General features: G+C 39.6%; 1 pseudogene; it reads right to left on the bottom strand.

Annotated features, from left to right (window-relative positions):
* Positions 1-1,357: 1,357 nt before the first annotated feature.
* Positions 1,358-1,488, bottom strand: LOC128059678 (uncharacterized; annotated as a pseudogene).
* Positions 1,489-9,470: the final 7,982 nt, after the last annotated feature.

Raw genomic sequence — 9,470 nt, 5'->3', positions numbered from 1 at the left:
AGGTCCAAGCGCTGAGAAACAGAAGCAATGTGCAGAGAGTTCCAGTGTGGAACAGCAAGTTCCAGGTTGCAGGTGGCAGCCAGCAAGTCCTCAGCCTGTGAGAAAACCACATCTGAATCTGAGAAAAGAACCGTGCCGAAAAAGGGCAACCCTAAGAGATGACAAAAGGCTGAGAAGAGTTTGTATTCTCCCCAGCCAGAGAGGGAAACCCTGTAATTTCTGGGGCATAGCATGGAATATTCAGGAGAACATTGCCTCAGTAGTGAGGAAAAATGAATTCCCAACTCTGCTCCCACCACAAAAAACTCAAAGGCAAGTATCAAAGAGGACCAAACTCTTTCCGGGCAACTCAATTGTGTCACAGAACAAAGCTCTAGAATATTTCTAGAACTATATCTGTGTATTCTCATTTCAGTGTTCCTGGAATTAACATCTGTTGCTCAATCTTCCAAGGTGAAAGTTTTTCCTCTAGTCACAAAGCGGAACAGATTCTCATGAGCTCATGGATGCCGGCCAGTGACAGAAGAGATCATGTTTTATATCTTTGTTTCTTTAAGAAAGAATTATAACTTCGTTCACTAGAACAGTGTGTGTGCTTATTCACTCATTTGTGTCCGACTCTGTGACCACATGGACAGTAGCCCGTCAGGCTTCTCTGTCCATGGAATTCTCCAGGCAAGAGCACTGGAGTTCCTTGCCATTTCCTTCTCCAAAGGGTCCTCCCAACCCAGGGATCGAACCTGGATCTCCTGCATTGCAGGCGGTTTCTTTACTGTCTGAGCCGCCAGGGAAGCCCATATGGCATTGCTGAGTGTTAAATCAATTCAACTCAATCTTCTTCCAGTGAGATTTGGATTGGAGCCAAAATTCATACTTCAGGGGAATGAAGCTCTCCTAGATGAATCTGAGGCACAGCCAGGTTTGAGGATGACTGGTTTAACTCACTTCCAAGTTTCTTAGGTTACGAGCAATGTTATTTCTCTTTCTTTTCCAGGAGGACGGAAGACAAATTTTCAGCTGTAATTTAGTATCAAGAATGTAAATACTTGTCTGGGAGAATAACAGCAAGGGAACAACAGCAAAATGTACAAACTGTAATTCTATTGCAGAAACAGAGAAAGATATATAAACTGCCAACCAAATATTCAGAGGAAAACACTTCCTGTTTGGGCTTCCCAGGTGGCGAGGTGGTAAAGAATCACCTGCTGAGGCAGGAGATGCAGGTTTGATCCCTGAGTTGGAAAGATACCCGAGAGTAGGAAATGGCAAGCCACTCCAGTATTCTCGCCTGGAAAATTTCATGGACAGCCTGGCGGGCCACAGTCCATGGGATCGTAAAGCATCGGACATGCATACTTCCTATTTAAAATAAATATGGGATTTTAGTGGAGAGAATTGTTTTAAGATCAATGACAAACTCTCCAGTCATCTGAAAGAAATTTCAGATTATGTTTACACTTGATCTTAGCCAAAAGGCCAAGAAGTGTTCAGGTTATTTTTAGTGCTCATAAACATCCTTCCCATTTCTCCGCATTTCAAGCTGAACCTGGGCTTTGTATTAGGGCTATTTTTGTTTTCAAGCAAAACTAGCTTTAGCTAAAAGAGATTAGTGGATTGATAAAACCAGGGAGTCAAAAGTGGCACTAGCTTCAGGAAAGCTGGAAACAGGACTCACAGGAGGTAGTCAGGGCTCTGTCTCCCTCTCCCAGCTCTACTTAGCTTTATTCTACAATTTCTCCCCAAATGGTGAGGAAGAGGATCACTGACAGCTATACTTTCCAGCCTCGCACCTCCAAGAAAACTAGTGTCTCTTCCCAGTATTGGTAAAGCCATCTTAGAGTGGACTCTCCTTGATCTTTTTGTATCCTATGTCTGCAACACCCCTCAGTCATCACTGAGCCTGGGGGTACCAGGAACTTTGGCAGGTATGGGTCTCATGGTTTTTCCCTGTGGGACTGAGTTTACAGTTACATCAGGACCACATGCAATTGGGGAGGAGTTTCCCAACACAACAAGAATGAGGTTGGGGAATTCTAATGGACAGAGAATCCGCCTACCAACGCAGGAGATGCAGGAGACATGGTTCTGTTCCTGGGTTGGGAAGATCCCAAGGAGGAAGAAATGGCAACCCATCCTAGTATTCTTGGAGAATCCCACGGATACAGGAGCCTGGGGGCTACATTCCATGGAGTTGCAAAGAGTCAGACACAACTTAGTGACTGAACAACAACAGCCAACAACAATTTATTGGCCCTTTCATGGCTGGGTGACATCAGCCAAGTTACTTAAACCTCTGTACCTGGATTTTTTTGTTTCCAACTACTAAGAAGGGATAGTAATTACTTCAGAGCATTGTTGTAAGACTTAAATGAGCTAATACATTAAAGTGCTTATAGTAAATTGTCTATAAATGCCAGTCAATATGAATTTAACCTGCTCCTTCCTCAATTAAGATGCATTAAAGAATTCTCATTCAATTTTATAGTATTCTAAGTTTTGGTATTTTAACTACTGTAATCATGGTGTATTAATTTCCTGTGGCTATTGTAACAAATTATCACACACTTGGTGACTTAAAACAACAGAAATTTATTATCTCACAGTTCTGAAGTCAGAAGTCCAAAACCAAGATGACAGCAGGACCTTCCTACTCTGGAGGCCCTAAGCAAGAATGCTTCCTTGTCTCTTCCACCTCCTGGTGGGTGGGGGCAGGTATTCCTTTGCTTCTGCATACCAGGCTTCCCTAGTGGCTCAGATGGTAAAGAATCCCCCTACAGTACAGGAGACCCGGGTTCTATCCCTGAGTCAGGAAGGTCCCTTGGAGAAGGGATTGGTTACCCACTCCAGTATTCTGGCCTGGAGAATCCCGTGGACAGAGGAGCCTGGCCGGCTACGGGTTCACAGAGTCAGAGTCAGACACAACTGAAGCCATTTAGCACCCACCATCTAATAGGACAAAATACTCCGCTATCAGCTGTTTTGGAATTTGCTTTCATTCCCCCTCCCTACACCTTCCCTCTCTCTCTGCTCCCTGCCAGTTTCCTATTTTCCTTCCTTTCTTTTCAAGTTCTTTGTCTACTTGCTTATTATCTGTCATTGTTTTCTTCCTACCTGGAACATAATTGGTCCTTGGTACATGATTTTCAAATAAATCATGAGTGAATGTATGAATGAACTAAGGTAAAAATTTCCCCCTTTATGTCCCTTTTCTCTTAGCCCTAAAGGTTAATGAATATAAAATCTGGCCCCTATCTTTTTTTTTTTTGGTTGCACTATGCAAATTATGGAAGCTTAGTTCCCTGACCAGGATTGGAACCCGTGTTCCCTGCAGTAGAAGTGTGGCATTCTAACCACTGGACCACCAGGGAAGTCCCTAGATATTTTCTACCCTTTGCTATGTAAGTATACACATATAGCCTGGGCCCACTCTCTAATGTATATAGGCGTGTGTGTGTGTGTGTGTGTGTGTGTGTGTGTGTGTGCGCACGATGTCACCTCAGTCATGTCCGATGCTTGGCAACGCTATGGACTCTAGCCCACCAGGCTTCTCTGTCCATGGGCTTCTCCAGGCAGGAATACTGGAGTGGGTTGCCATGCCCTCCAGGGGATCTTCCTGACCCAGGGATGGAACTCTCGTCTCCTGTGTCTTCTGCATTGCAGGTGGATTCTTTACCACTGAGCCACTGAGGAAGCCCAATGTCTGTTAAATCTAATAATGAAAATTTGGCTTTGTAGCTTGTATGTATTCATTCCTTAATTTCATTTCTCTAGTTATTCATTTTTATTGTATTTTACACAAGCCAATAGTTTGAGTCACACTGACCTAGAGTGCTTGGTAAGTACTTTATTTCTGATAGCTCTATTCTTGTCTTCATTTGGAAATTGAAGGTATTTTATAACTTAATGGCTCCCTTTAAAAAATTTATTTATTGTTTGGTTTTGGTTCCACTGCTTCTTTGCTGCTTCTCTCGGCCTTTCTCTAGTTGTGGTGAGTAGGGGTTACTCTTTGTTGCAGTAGCTTCTCTTATTTCAGACTGCGGGCTCAGTAGTTGTGGCTAACGAGTTTTATTACCCCACGGCATGTGAAATCCTCCCAGAGAAGATATCCAACCCATTCTCCTGGCGTTGGAAGGTGGATTCTTAATTCCTGGACCACCAGGGAAGTCCAGTGGCTCCCTTTTTCCAACCTCATTTTCAAGCATAACCATTTAAATCGATTTTATAAATAAGAAGCTCTTGACTCATTTAAATTTCCCCTTGATTTTAGATTTTCATTGACTGAAAGTTAACTAATGCCACCTCTATTTCTGTGCTTCCTTTCCCCAAAGCTTTCCTGTGTCTTAATTCAAGAAAATAGAGTTCAGGCAAGATTCCACTCCCTATCCAAAAGTAAAAAGTCATGTTTTTTGAAGAGTATTGCATAATTCACTAATGATGTATTTTCATTCCATTCTCAGACTCCTCTGAGACCTTGAATGGGCTTGAGATGCAGTGATTTTTTTTTTTTAAGATGCAGTGGTTTTTAAAATAAGTTTTTAAAAATCAAAGTAATAAATATTTATAGCATTGAATGCTAAACATACTAAGAGATGCAAGAAAAAGCAGTAGTTATCAGCTCACTGTCTTTGTAGAGCCAGTGGAGCTCTCTAGAAGTTACCACTGTCGTCTCTGTTAGCTGTGTCTACTGATATTTTCTCTCAATGTTTACAAAAATTGAGGTATAATTCACACATTGTAACACTCACCTTTTTAAAAGTGTACAAGTCAGTGGTTTTCAGTATATGGTGCCACCATCACCACCATCTAACACAGAACTTTTTCATCACCTCAAAAAGAATCCCCGTGTTAACAGTCTCTCCATTGCCCTATTTTTTTTTTTTTTTACTTTATTTTATTTTACCATACTGTATTGGTTTTGCCATACATTGACATGAATCCACCACGGGTGTACATGTGTTCCCAAACATGAACCCCCCTCCCACCTCCCTCCCCATAACATCTCTCTGGGTCATCACCGTGCACCAGCCCCAAGCATGCTGTATCCTACGTCAGACATAGACTGGCAATTCAATTCTTACATGATAGTATACATGTTACAATGCCATTCTCCCAAATCATCCCACCCTCTCCCTCTGAGTTCAAAAGTCCGTTATACACATCTGTGTCTTTTTTGCTGTCTTGCATACAGGGTCGTCATTGCCATCTTTCTAAATTCCATATATATGTGTTAGTATACTGTATTGGTGTTTTTCTTTCTGGCTTACTTTACTCTGTATAATCGGCTCTAGTTTCATCCATCTCATCAGAACTGATTCAAATGTATTCTTTTTAATGGCTGAGTAATACTCCATTGTGTATATGTACCACAGCTTTCTTATCCATTCATCTGCTGATGGACATCTAGGTTGTTTCCATGTCCTGGCTATTATAAACAGTGCTGCGATGAACATTGGGGTACATGTGTCTCTTTCAATTCTGGTTTCCTCGGTGTGTATGCCCAGCAGTGGGATTGCTGGGTCATACGGGAGTTCTATTTGCAATTTTTTAAGGAATCTCCACACTGTTCTCCAAAGTGGCTGTACTAGTTTGCATTCCCACCAACAGTGTAGGAGGGTTCCCTTTTCTCCACACCCTCTCCAGCATTTATTGCTTGCAGATTTTTGGATCGCAGACATTCTGACTGGTGTGAAGTGGTACCTCATTGTGGTTTTGATTTGCATTTCTCTAATAATGAGTGATGTTGAGCATCTTTTCATGTGTTTGTTAGCCATCCGTATATCTTCTTTGGAGAAATGTCTATTTAGTTCTTTGGCCCATTTTTTGATTGGGTCGTTTATTTTTCTGGAATTGAGCTGCATAAGTTGCTTGTATATTTTTGAGATTAGTTGTTTGTCAGTTGCTTCATTTGCTATTATTTTCTCCCATTCAGAAGGCTGTCTTTTCACCTTGCTTATATTTTCCTTTGTTGTGCAGAAGCTTTTAATTTTAATTAGATCCCATTTGTTTATTTTTGCTTTTATTTCCAGTATTCTGGGAGGTGGATCATAGAGGATCCTGCTGTGATTTATGTCGGAGAGTGTTTTGCCTATATTCTCCTCTAGGAGTTTTATAGTTTCTGGTCTTACATTTAGATCTTTAATCCATTTTGAGTTTATTTTTGTGTGCGGTGTTAGAAAGTGATCTAGTTTCATTCTTTTACAAGTGGTTGACCAGTTTTCCCAGCACCACTTGTTAAAGAGATTGTCTTTACTCCATTGTATATTCTTGCCTCCTTTGTCAAAGATAAGGTGTCCATATGTGTGTGGATTTATCTCTGGGCTTTCTATTTTGTTCCATTGATCTATATGTCTGTCTTTGTGCCAGTACCATACTGTCTTGATGACTGTGGCTTTGTAGTAGAGCCTGAAGTCAGGCAAGTTGATTCCTCCAGTTCCATTCTTCTTTCTCAAGATTGCTTTGGCTATTCGAGGTTTTTTGTATTTCCATACAAATCGTGAAATTACTTGTTCTAGTTCTGTGAAAACTATGGCTGGTAGCTTGATAGGGATTGCATTGAATTTGTACATTGCTTTGGGTAGTATACTCATTTTCACTATATTGATTCTTTCGATCCATGAACATGGTATATTTCTCCATCTATTAGTGTCCTCTTTGATTTCTTTCATCAGTGTTTTATAGTTTTCTATATATAGGTCTTTAGTTTCTTTAGGTAGATATATTCCTAAGTATTTTATTCTTTTCGTGGCAATGGTGAATGGAATTGTTTCCTTAATTTCTTTTTCTACTTTCTCATTATTAGTGTATAGGAATCCAAGGGATTTCTGTGTGTTGATTTTATATCCTGCAACTTTACTATATTCATTGATTAGCTCTAGTAATTTTCTGGTGGAGTCTTTAGGGTTTTCTATGTAGAGGATCATGTCATCTGCAAACAGTGAGAGTTTTACTTCTTCTTTTCCAATTTGGATTCCTTTTATTTCTTTTTCTGCTCTGATTGCTCTGGCCAAAACTTCCAGAACTATGTTGAATAGTAGTGGTGAAAGTGGGGACCCTTGTCTTGTTCCTGACTTTAGGGGAAATGCTTTCAGTTTTTCACCATTGAGGATAATGTTTGCTGTGGGTTTGTCATATATAGCTTTTATTATGTTGAGGTATGTTCCTTCTATTCCTGCTTTCTGGAGAGTTTTTATCGTAAATGGATGTTGAATTTTGTCAAAGGCTTTCTCTGCATCTATTGAGATAATCATATGGTTTTTATTTTTCAGTTTGTTAATGTGGTGAATTACATTGATTGATTTGTGGATATTGAAGAATCCTTGCATCCCTGGGATAAAGCCCACTTGGTCATGGTGTATGATCTTTTTAATGTGTAGTTGGATTCTGATTGCTAGAATTTTGTTGAGGATTTTTGCATCTATGTTCATCAGTGATATTGGCCTGTAGTTTTCTTTTTTTGTAGTATCTTTGTCAGGTTTTGGTATTAGGGTGATGGTGGCCTCACAGAATGAGTTTGGAAGTTTACCTTCCTCTGCAATTTTCTGGAAGAGTTTGAGTAGGATAGGTGTTAGCTCTTCTCGAAATTTTTGGTAGAATTCAGCTGTGAAGCCGTCTGGACCTGGGCTTTTGTTTGCTGGAAGATTTCTGATTACAGTCTCAATTTCTGTGCTTGTGATGGGTCTATTAAGATTTTCTATTTCTTCCTGGTTCAGTTTTGGAAAGTTGTACTTTTCTAAGAATTTGTCCATTTCTTCCACGTTGTCCATTTTATTGGCATATAACTGCTGATAGTAGTCTCTTATGATCCTTTGTATTTCTGTGTTGTCTGTTGTGATCTTTCCATTTTCATTTCTAATTTTATTGATTTGATTTTTCTCTCTTTGCTTCTTGATGAGTCTGGCTAATGGTTTGTCAATTTTATTTATCCTTTCAAAGAACCAGCTTTTGGCTTTGTTGATTTTTGCTATGGTCTCTTTTGTTTCTTTTGCATTTATTTCTGCCCTAATTTTTAAGATTTCTTTCCTTCTACTAACTCTGGGGTTCTCCATTTCTTCCTTTTCTAGTTGCTTTAGGTGTAGAGTTAGGTTATTTATTTGACTTTTTTCTTGTTTCTTGAGGTATGCCTCTATTGCTATGAACTTTCCTCTTAGCACTGCTTTTATAGTGTCCCACAGGTTTTGGGTTGTTGTGTTTTCATTTTCATTAGTTTCTATGCATATTTTGATTTCTTTTTTGATTTCTTCTGTGATTTGTTGGTTATTCAGAAGTGTGTTGTTCAACCTCCATATGTTGGAATTTTTAGTAGTTTTTCTCCTGTAATTGAGATCTAATCTTAATGCATTATGGTCAGAAAAGATGCTTGGAATGATTTCGATTTTTTTGAATTTATCAAGTTTAGATTTATGGCCCAGGATGTGATCTATCCTGGAGAATGTTCCATGAGCACTTGAGAAAAAGGTGAAATTCATTGTTTTGGGGTGAAATGTCCTATAGATATCAATTAGGTCTAACTGGTCTAATGTATCATTTAAAGTTTGCATTTCTTTGTTGATTTTCTGTTTAGTTGATCTGTCCATAGGTGTGAGTGGGGTATTAAAGTCTCCCACTATTATTGTGTTATTGTTGATTTCCCCTTTCATACTTGTTAGCATTTGTCTTACATTGCCCTATGTTTTAATTTGGTTATTTATCATTTTGATGTTGAGTTGTGAGAGCTCTTTATGTATTCTGGATATTGCTGCTGCTGCTAAGTCACTTCAGTCGTGTCTGACTCTGTGCGACCCCGTAGACAGCAACCCACCAGGCTCCCCCGTCCCTGGGATTCTTCAGGCAAGAACACTCTAGTGGGTTGCCATTTCCTTCTCCAAAGCATGAAAGTGAAAAGTGAAAGTGAAGTCGTTCAGTTGTGTCTGACTCTTAGCGACCCCATGGACTGCAGCCTACCAGGCTCCTCCGTCCATGGGATTTGCCAGGCAAGAGTATTGGAGAGGGGTGCCATTGCCTTCTCCCATTCTGGATACTACCCCATTAGATATATGACTTGCAAATATTTTCTCTCACTTTGTATGTTGTCTTTTTACTTTCTTGCATGCACAGAAGTTTCTAATTTTGATGAAGTCCTATTATTTTCTCTTTTTTGCTTCTGGTTTTGGTGTCATATTTATACATCAGTTGTCTAATACAAGGATACAAAGATTTACATCTATGCTTTCTTCCATAAATTTTTTGGCCATACCAATATTAATTTTGTATGTGTGAGATAGACATTCAAGTTCATTCTTTTACTTGTGGATATTCATGTGGCCCCAACACCAGTTGTTGAAGTGACAGTTCTTTCCCCATTGAATGATTTTGACACCCTTGATGAAAATTAATTGATCATACATGTGTGGATTTATTTCTGGCCTCTTGAGTCTATTCCATTGAGTTACATCTCTAAGTATCATTATGCCAGTAACACTGTTTTGACTCTA

This window comes from Budorcas taxicolor, chromosome 14, assembly GCF_023091745.1.
Source record: "Budorcas taxicolor isolate Tak-1 chromosome 14, Takin1.1, whole genome shotgun sequence".
NCBI classification, from domain to species: domain Eukaryota; kingdom Metazoa; phylum Chordata; class Mammalia; order Artiodactyla; family Bovidae; genus Budorcas; species Budorcas taxicolor.
The sequence above is the reverse complement of the archived record's forward strand: the minus strand, read 5'-3'. Positions and strand labels throughout refer to the sequence as shown.